This window comes from Salvelinus sp. IW2-2015, unplaced genomic scaffold (assembly GCF_002910315.2).
Source record: "Salvelinus sp. IW2-2015 unplaced genomic scaffold, ASM291031v2 Un_scaffold16488, whole genome shotgun sequence".
In the NCBI taxonomy this organism is placed as follows: Eukaryota; Metazoa; Chordata; class Actinopteri; order Salmoniformes; family Salmonidae; genus Salvelinus; species Salvelinus sp. IW2-2015.
The window spans coordinates 158655-165614 of record NW_019957610.1 but is presented as its reverse complement, the minus strand read 5'-3'; positions in this window follow the sequence as shown (position 1 = coordinate 165614).

The window sequence follows — 6960 nt, the reverse complement described above, 5'->3', positions numbered from 1 at the left end:
ACACACTGTGTGTTGCGTTCAAATAAAATCAAATAAATTTTTTGCGAAATGCTTGTGTTCCTAGCAACAGTGCAGTAACATTTAACAATACACAACAATACACACACATCTAAAAGTAAAATGATGGAATTAAGAAATATAGATAAATTAGGACGAACAATGTCGGAGTCCGGAGTATATATATATATATTTGATGGAATGTATAGACATTATGGACAGTATGTGGATAGAATATACATGTGCATGTAAACAATAAAATTGTATTTTATTTTATATAATTTATTTATCCATTTATTAATTACTTCTCCTCCAACATCAAACAGACTTAATAGAAGAGGCTTTGTCATATTATATATTTGTCATATTATATATGTATCATATTATATCGACACAAAACATGTTTTCTCTTCAGCCAAATCCATTGCTYGCAGGTGTATAAAACCGAGCACACAGCGATGCAATCTAAATAGACAAACATTGGCAGTACAATGGCCTTACTGAAGAGCTCAGTGACTTTCAACATGGTACCATCATAGGATGCCACCTTTCCAACAAGTCAGTTCCCAGAATATCTGATAGAGGTGCCCCGGTCAGCTGTAAGTGCTGCTATTGTGAAGTGAAAACATATAGGAGCAACAACAGCTCAGCAGCTCAGCCGCAAAGTGGTAGGCCACACAAATTCACAGAATGGGACCGGCGAGTGCTGAAGCGTGTAGAGCATAAAAATCATCTGTCCTTGGTTTCAACACTCACTACCGAGTTCCAAACTGCCTCTTGAAACAATGTCAGCACAAGAACTGTTAGTCAGGAGCTTCATSAAATGTGTTTCCATGGCCGAGTAGCCACACAAGCCTAAGATCACTATGCTCAATGGCCAGCATCCCGGAGTCGCCTCTTCACTGTTGACGTTGAGACTGGTGTTTTGCGGGTACTGTTTAATGAAGCTGCCAGTTGAGGACTTGTGAGGCGTCTGTTTCTCAAACTAGACACTCTAGACACTCTGGGGCCTCCCACTCCACTTTCTATTCTGGTTAGAGCCAGTTTGCGCTGTTCTGTGAAGGGAGTAGTACCCAGCGTTGTACGAGATCTTCAGTTTCTTGGCAATTTCTCACATGGAATAGCCTTCATTTCTCAGAACAAGAATAGGCTGACGAGTTTCAGAAGAAAGGACTTTGTTTCTGGCCGTTTTGAGCCTATAATTGAACCCACAAATGTTGATGCGCCAGATACTCAACTAGTTTAAAGGCCAGTTTTATTGCTTCTTTAATCAGGATAACAGTTTTCAGCTGTACTAACATAATTGCAAAAGGGTTTTAAAATAATCAATTAGCCTTTTAAAATGATAAACTTGGATTAGCTAACACACCGTGCCATTGGAACACAGGAGTGATGGTTGCTGATAATGGGCCTCTGTACGCCTATGTAGATATTCCATTGGAAATCAGCCGTTTCCAGTTACAATAGTCATTTACAACATTAACAGTGTCTACAGTACACTGTATTTCTGATCAATTTGATGTTATTTTAATGGACCAATTTTTTTGCTTTTCTTTCAAAAACAAGGACATTTCCAAGTGACCCCAAACTCTTGAACGGGAGTGTACATAGGGCAAGGTGCAAGGTTGAGTAGGTGGTAGCCGGCTAGTGACAGTGACTAAGTTCAGGGCAGGGTACAGGGTGGAGGCCGGCAAGTGATGGCTATTTAACAGTCTGAGGGCCTTGAGATAGAAGCTGTTTTTCAGTCTCTCGGTCCCAACTTTGATGCACCTGTACTAACCTCGCCTTCTGTATGATAATGGGGTGAACAGGCCGTTGTTTGGGTTGTTGTTGTCCTTGCTGATCTTCTTGTCCTACCAGTGACACCGGTAGGCCAAGGAGGGCAGGTAGTGTGCCCCCAGTGATGCATTGGGCAGACCACCCTCTGGAACACCCTACGGTTGCAGTTGCCGTAGCAGGCAGTGATACAGCCTGACAGGATGCTCTCAATGGTACATTGTAAAGGTTTGTGACTGTCTAAGGGGCCAAGCCAAATATCTTCAGCATCCTGAGGTTGAAGAGGCACTGTGTGGGTGGACCATTTCAGATTGTAAGTGATGTGTATGTCATGGAACTTGAAGCATTTCACCTCTGCTGCGGCCCCGTCGATGTGGATGGGGGCGTACTGCCTCTGCTGTCTCCGGAAGTCTATGATCAGCTCTTTCGTTTTTGTTGACGTTGAGGGAGAGGCTATTTTTCCTGGCACCACTCTGCCAGGGCCCTCACCTGCTCCCTGTAGTCTGTCTCGTCATTGTTGGTAATCAGGCATACTAGTGTTGTGTCGTCTGCAAACTTGATGATTGAGACGGAGGCGTGCATGGCCACGCAGTCATGGGTGAAGAGGGAGTACAGGATGGGGCTGAGCACGCACCCTTGAGGGGCCCCGTATTGAGAATCAGCTAAGTGGAGGTGTTGTTGCGTACCTTCACCAACTGGGAGCGGCACGTCAGGAAGTCCAGGACCCATTTGAACAGGGCAGGGTTCAGACCCAGGGCTCCAAGCTTAATGATGAACTTGGAGGGTACTATGGTGTTGAAGGCTGAGCTGTAGTCAATGAACAGCATTCTTACATAGGTATTCCTCTTGGCCAGATGGGATAGGGCAGTGTGCAGTCTGCAGTCTGCAGTGAGTTGCACCCTCTACAATCACTGGGATAATTATTTGACCCTGCTCATCATCTATGAACATTTGAACATCTTGAAGAACGAATTGGCCACCCCTCAGAGCCTGGTTCCACTCTCGGTTTCTTCCTAAGTTCCTGCCTTTCTAGGGAGTGTTACCTATCCACCGTGATTCTACATCTGCATTGCTTGCTGTTTGGGGTGTTAGGCTGGGTTTCTGTATAAGCACTTTGTGACATCTGCTGATATAAAAAGGGCTTTATAAACACATTTGATTTGATTTTGATTTGATGCCGATTGCATCATCCGTGGATCTATTGGGGCGGTAAGCAAATTGCAGTGGGTCTAGGTTGTCAGGTAAAGTGGAGGTGATATGATACTTAACTAGCCTCTCAAAGCACTTCATGATGACAGAAGTGAGAGCTACAGGGCGATAGTCATTTAGTTCAGTTACCTTTGCTTTCTTGGGTACAGGAACAACGTCTTCAAGCAAGTGGGGACAGCAGCCTGGGATAGGGAGAGATTGAATATGTCTGTAAACACTCCAGCCAGCTGGTCTGTGCATGCTCTGAGGACGCATCTAGTGATGCCGTCTGGGCCGGCAGCGTTAACACGCTGAAACGTCTTACTCACATCGGCCACGGAGAACGAGAGCTCACAGTTCTCACTGTTTTATCCTCAAAGCGGCCAAAGAAGGTGTTTAGCTTGTACGGGAGCAAGATGATGTTGTCCGCGATGTGGCTGGTTTTCCCTTCATAATCCGTGATTGTCTTGAGTCCATGCCACATACGTCTTGTGTCTGAGCCGTTGAATTGCGACTCCACTTTGACTCTGTACTGACGTTTTGCCTGTTTGATTGCCTTACAGAGGACGTACCTGGACTGTTTGTATTCAACCATATTCCCAGTCACCTTGCAGGGACACTTTAGTATGCTAAATGCATCAGCTGCAGTTTTCTTCTCTTTTGGGATGTTTTGGAAATGATTTATGCAGTGCCTTTTCTTGAAATGAAATGTAATTCATTAAGAATTAGAACAATTATTTTGGGAAAAATGTGGTCCCCAGAAATTCTGGGGAAAAGATGGGGTCCACGCTGAAAAGGTTTGAATAACACTGGGTAAGTAGCAAGGCATCCCTGAGTAGGACAAGGCTTTGTGAAGGTTTAACAGGGGGGTCTGAACTTCTCCATGGTATTAGTTTATAACATATCTTCTTGACAACATTTGTCCACTGAATTCTTTTTTAATACATCGTTTTTTGTCAGTCTGCGTACAGTACATTGCTACATCAATATTTCATCTAGTTTTTCCATTTTTGTTGACCCAGTTATTGAGAAAACATTATACACCTGCACAAGCATTACGCTACACCCACAATAACATCTGCTAAATATGTGCATGTAAACAATAAAATTGTATTTTATTTTATATAATTTATTTATCCATTTATTAATTACTTCTCCTCCAACATCAAACAGACTTAATAGAAGAGGCTTTGTCATATTATATATTTGTCATATTATATATGTATCATATTATATCGACACGAAACATGTTTTCTCTATTCAGAGAATATTAATTATATTAGAAATCTTTTTTGGAGGACAATAATAAGGACATTTAATAAGATAGAAAGATTAGACCAAAAGGAAGAACATCATAGAAAAAGTCTCACATCATCCCCATATTATACTCAGCAGAAGATGTTTATGCATTATTGAGGGTGACCACGGTCATGCTAACATATGGACCATTATTTTCCATCTCTTTCTACGAATGCCTCACTCTAAAGACTGTGTCCTAAATAGCACTCTATTCCCTTTATAGTGCACTACATGTGACCAGAGCCCTCTGGTCAAAAGCAGCGCACTATAAAGGGAATAGTGTACCATTTGGGGCAAAGAAAATGTGCAAATTGCAAACAATTTAGGAGAGAGCGTTTTCATGAATTTTTTCGTAATTGCATGAGAGGAAAACTGGGTAGTAGTTACAATAATTACTGTTCTGATAAAAGTTTTCAATGACCTTCGGGAGTCGTCCTTCAGGATACACACAGACACACATGTGCACACACACACACGCACAGACACTCTTTTCAGAATCAAAGAAAAGCTATTTCTGCATGGCTGGCAAAACTATTTATTGGCATATTCATACTAATTTTATGAAAATAAGCATCTTAATTAATGCTGTAAAAACATGATTTAAATCTGACTGAGGAAAAATTATTCAGCCCCCTTGACTTTTTCCACATTTTGTTAAGTTACATCCTTACTCTAAAATGAATCAAATTGCCTTGTTTGCCTCATCAATCTACAGACAATACCCCATAATGACAAAGCAAAAACTGGTTTTTAGAAACGTTAGCAAATGTAAAAATAAATAGTAATAATACCTTATTTACATAAGACCTCTTAAGGATCCCCCCCTTTTTTTCAATTCTCGCATTAAAAAGACCTACCCAAATTTAACTACCTCTAGCTCCGGACATGAAGCAAGGATATGCATATTCTTGACACCATTTGAAAGGAAACACTTTAAAGTTTGCGGAAATGTTACATTAATGTAGGAGAATATAAAATTGTAAAATATCTTCTTCGAAACATCATCTTCGAAATGGAAGACAAAGGCCATAAGGTACTATTCCAGCCCAGGAGCAATTGAAGTTCTGGCCACTAGATGGCAGCAAGGGTATGTACAAAGTTTTAGACTGATCCAATAAACCACTGCATTTATGTTAAAAATGCTCTATCAAGACTGCCCGAATGTGCCTAGTTTGTTTATTAATACATTTTCAAGTTCATAACTGTGCACTCTCCTCAAACAATATCATGGTATTCTTTCACTGTAATAGCTACTGTAAATTGCACAGTGCAGTTAGATCAACAAGAATTTAAGCTTTCTGCCAATATCAGATATTTCTTTGTCCTGGGAAATGTTCTTGCAACTTACAACCTCATGCTAATCACATTAGCCTACGTTAGCTCAACCGTCGTGCGGGGGACCCACCGATCCTGTAGAGGTTGTATTCAAACCCCTTGCTATGAGCTCAGGTGCATCCTGTTTCCATTGATAATCCTTGAGATGTTTCTACAACTTGATTGGAGTCCACCTGTTGTAAATTCAATTGATTGGACATGATTTAGAAAGGCACACATCTGTCTATATAAGCTCCCACAGTTGACAGTGCACGTCAGAGCAAAAACCAAGCCAGTTCCGAGACAGGATTGTGTCGAGGCACAGATCTGGGGAAGGGTAACAAAACCTTTCTTCAGCATTGAAGGTCCCCAAGAACAGTGGCCTCCATCATTCTTAAATGGAAGAAGTTTGGAACCACCAAGACTCTTCCTAAAGCTGGTCTCCCGGCCAAACTGAGCAATTGGGGGAGAAGGGCCTTTGTCAGGGAGGTGAGAAAGAACCCAATGGTCACTCTGACAGCACTCTACCAATCAGGACTTTATGGTAGAGTGGCCAGACGAAAGCCACTCCTCAGTAAAAGGCATGACAGCTCGCTTAAAGTTTACCAAAAGGCACCTAAAGGAAACAATGGCCTCCTATTTACTATATAGTGAATTACTTTGACCAGGGCTCACAGTGCAGAGTGGCATTTGGGAGTCAGACATGGAGGAGCCAGCTTTAACTCTATATGTACTACTAACTGGATCCATCCACCCATCAACGCTGCTCCATCCACCCATCAACACTGCTCTATCCACCCATAAACCCTCCATCCATCCACCCAAAAACACAGTATCCATCCAACCATCAACACTCCACCCATCCACCCATCAATGCTCCATCCATCCACCCACCAACGCTACATCCATAAATCAATGCTCAATCCATCCACACATCAATGCTCCATCCATCCACCCATAAACGRTGCATCCATCCACCCACCCATCAACGCTGCATCCACCCACCCATCAACACTGCATCCACCCACCCATCAATGCATCCATCCAACCAAAACAACGGTGCATCCATCCACCCACCAACGCTCCATCCATCCACCCATCGACAATGCATCCATCCGCCCATCAACGCTCCATCCATCCACCCATCAACGTTCCATCCATCAACACTGCATCCATCCACCAATCAACTCTGCATCCATCCACCCATCAACTCTCCATCCATCCACCCATCAATGCTCCATCCATCCATCCACCCACCAACACTACATCCATAAATCAACGCTCAATCCATCCACACATCAATGCTCCATCCATCCACCCATAAACGCTGCATCCATCCACCCACCCATCAACGCTGCATCCATCCACCCATCAACACTGCATCCA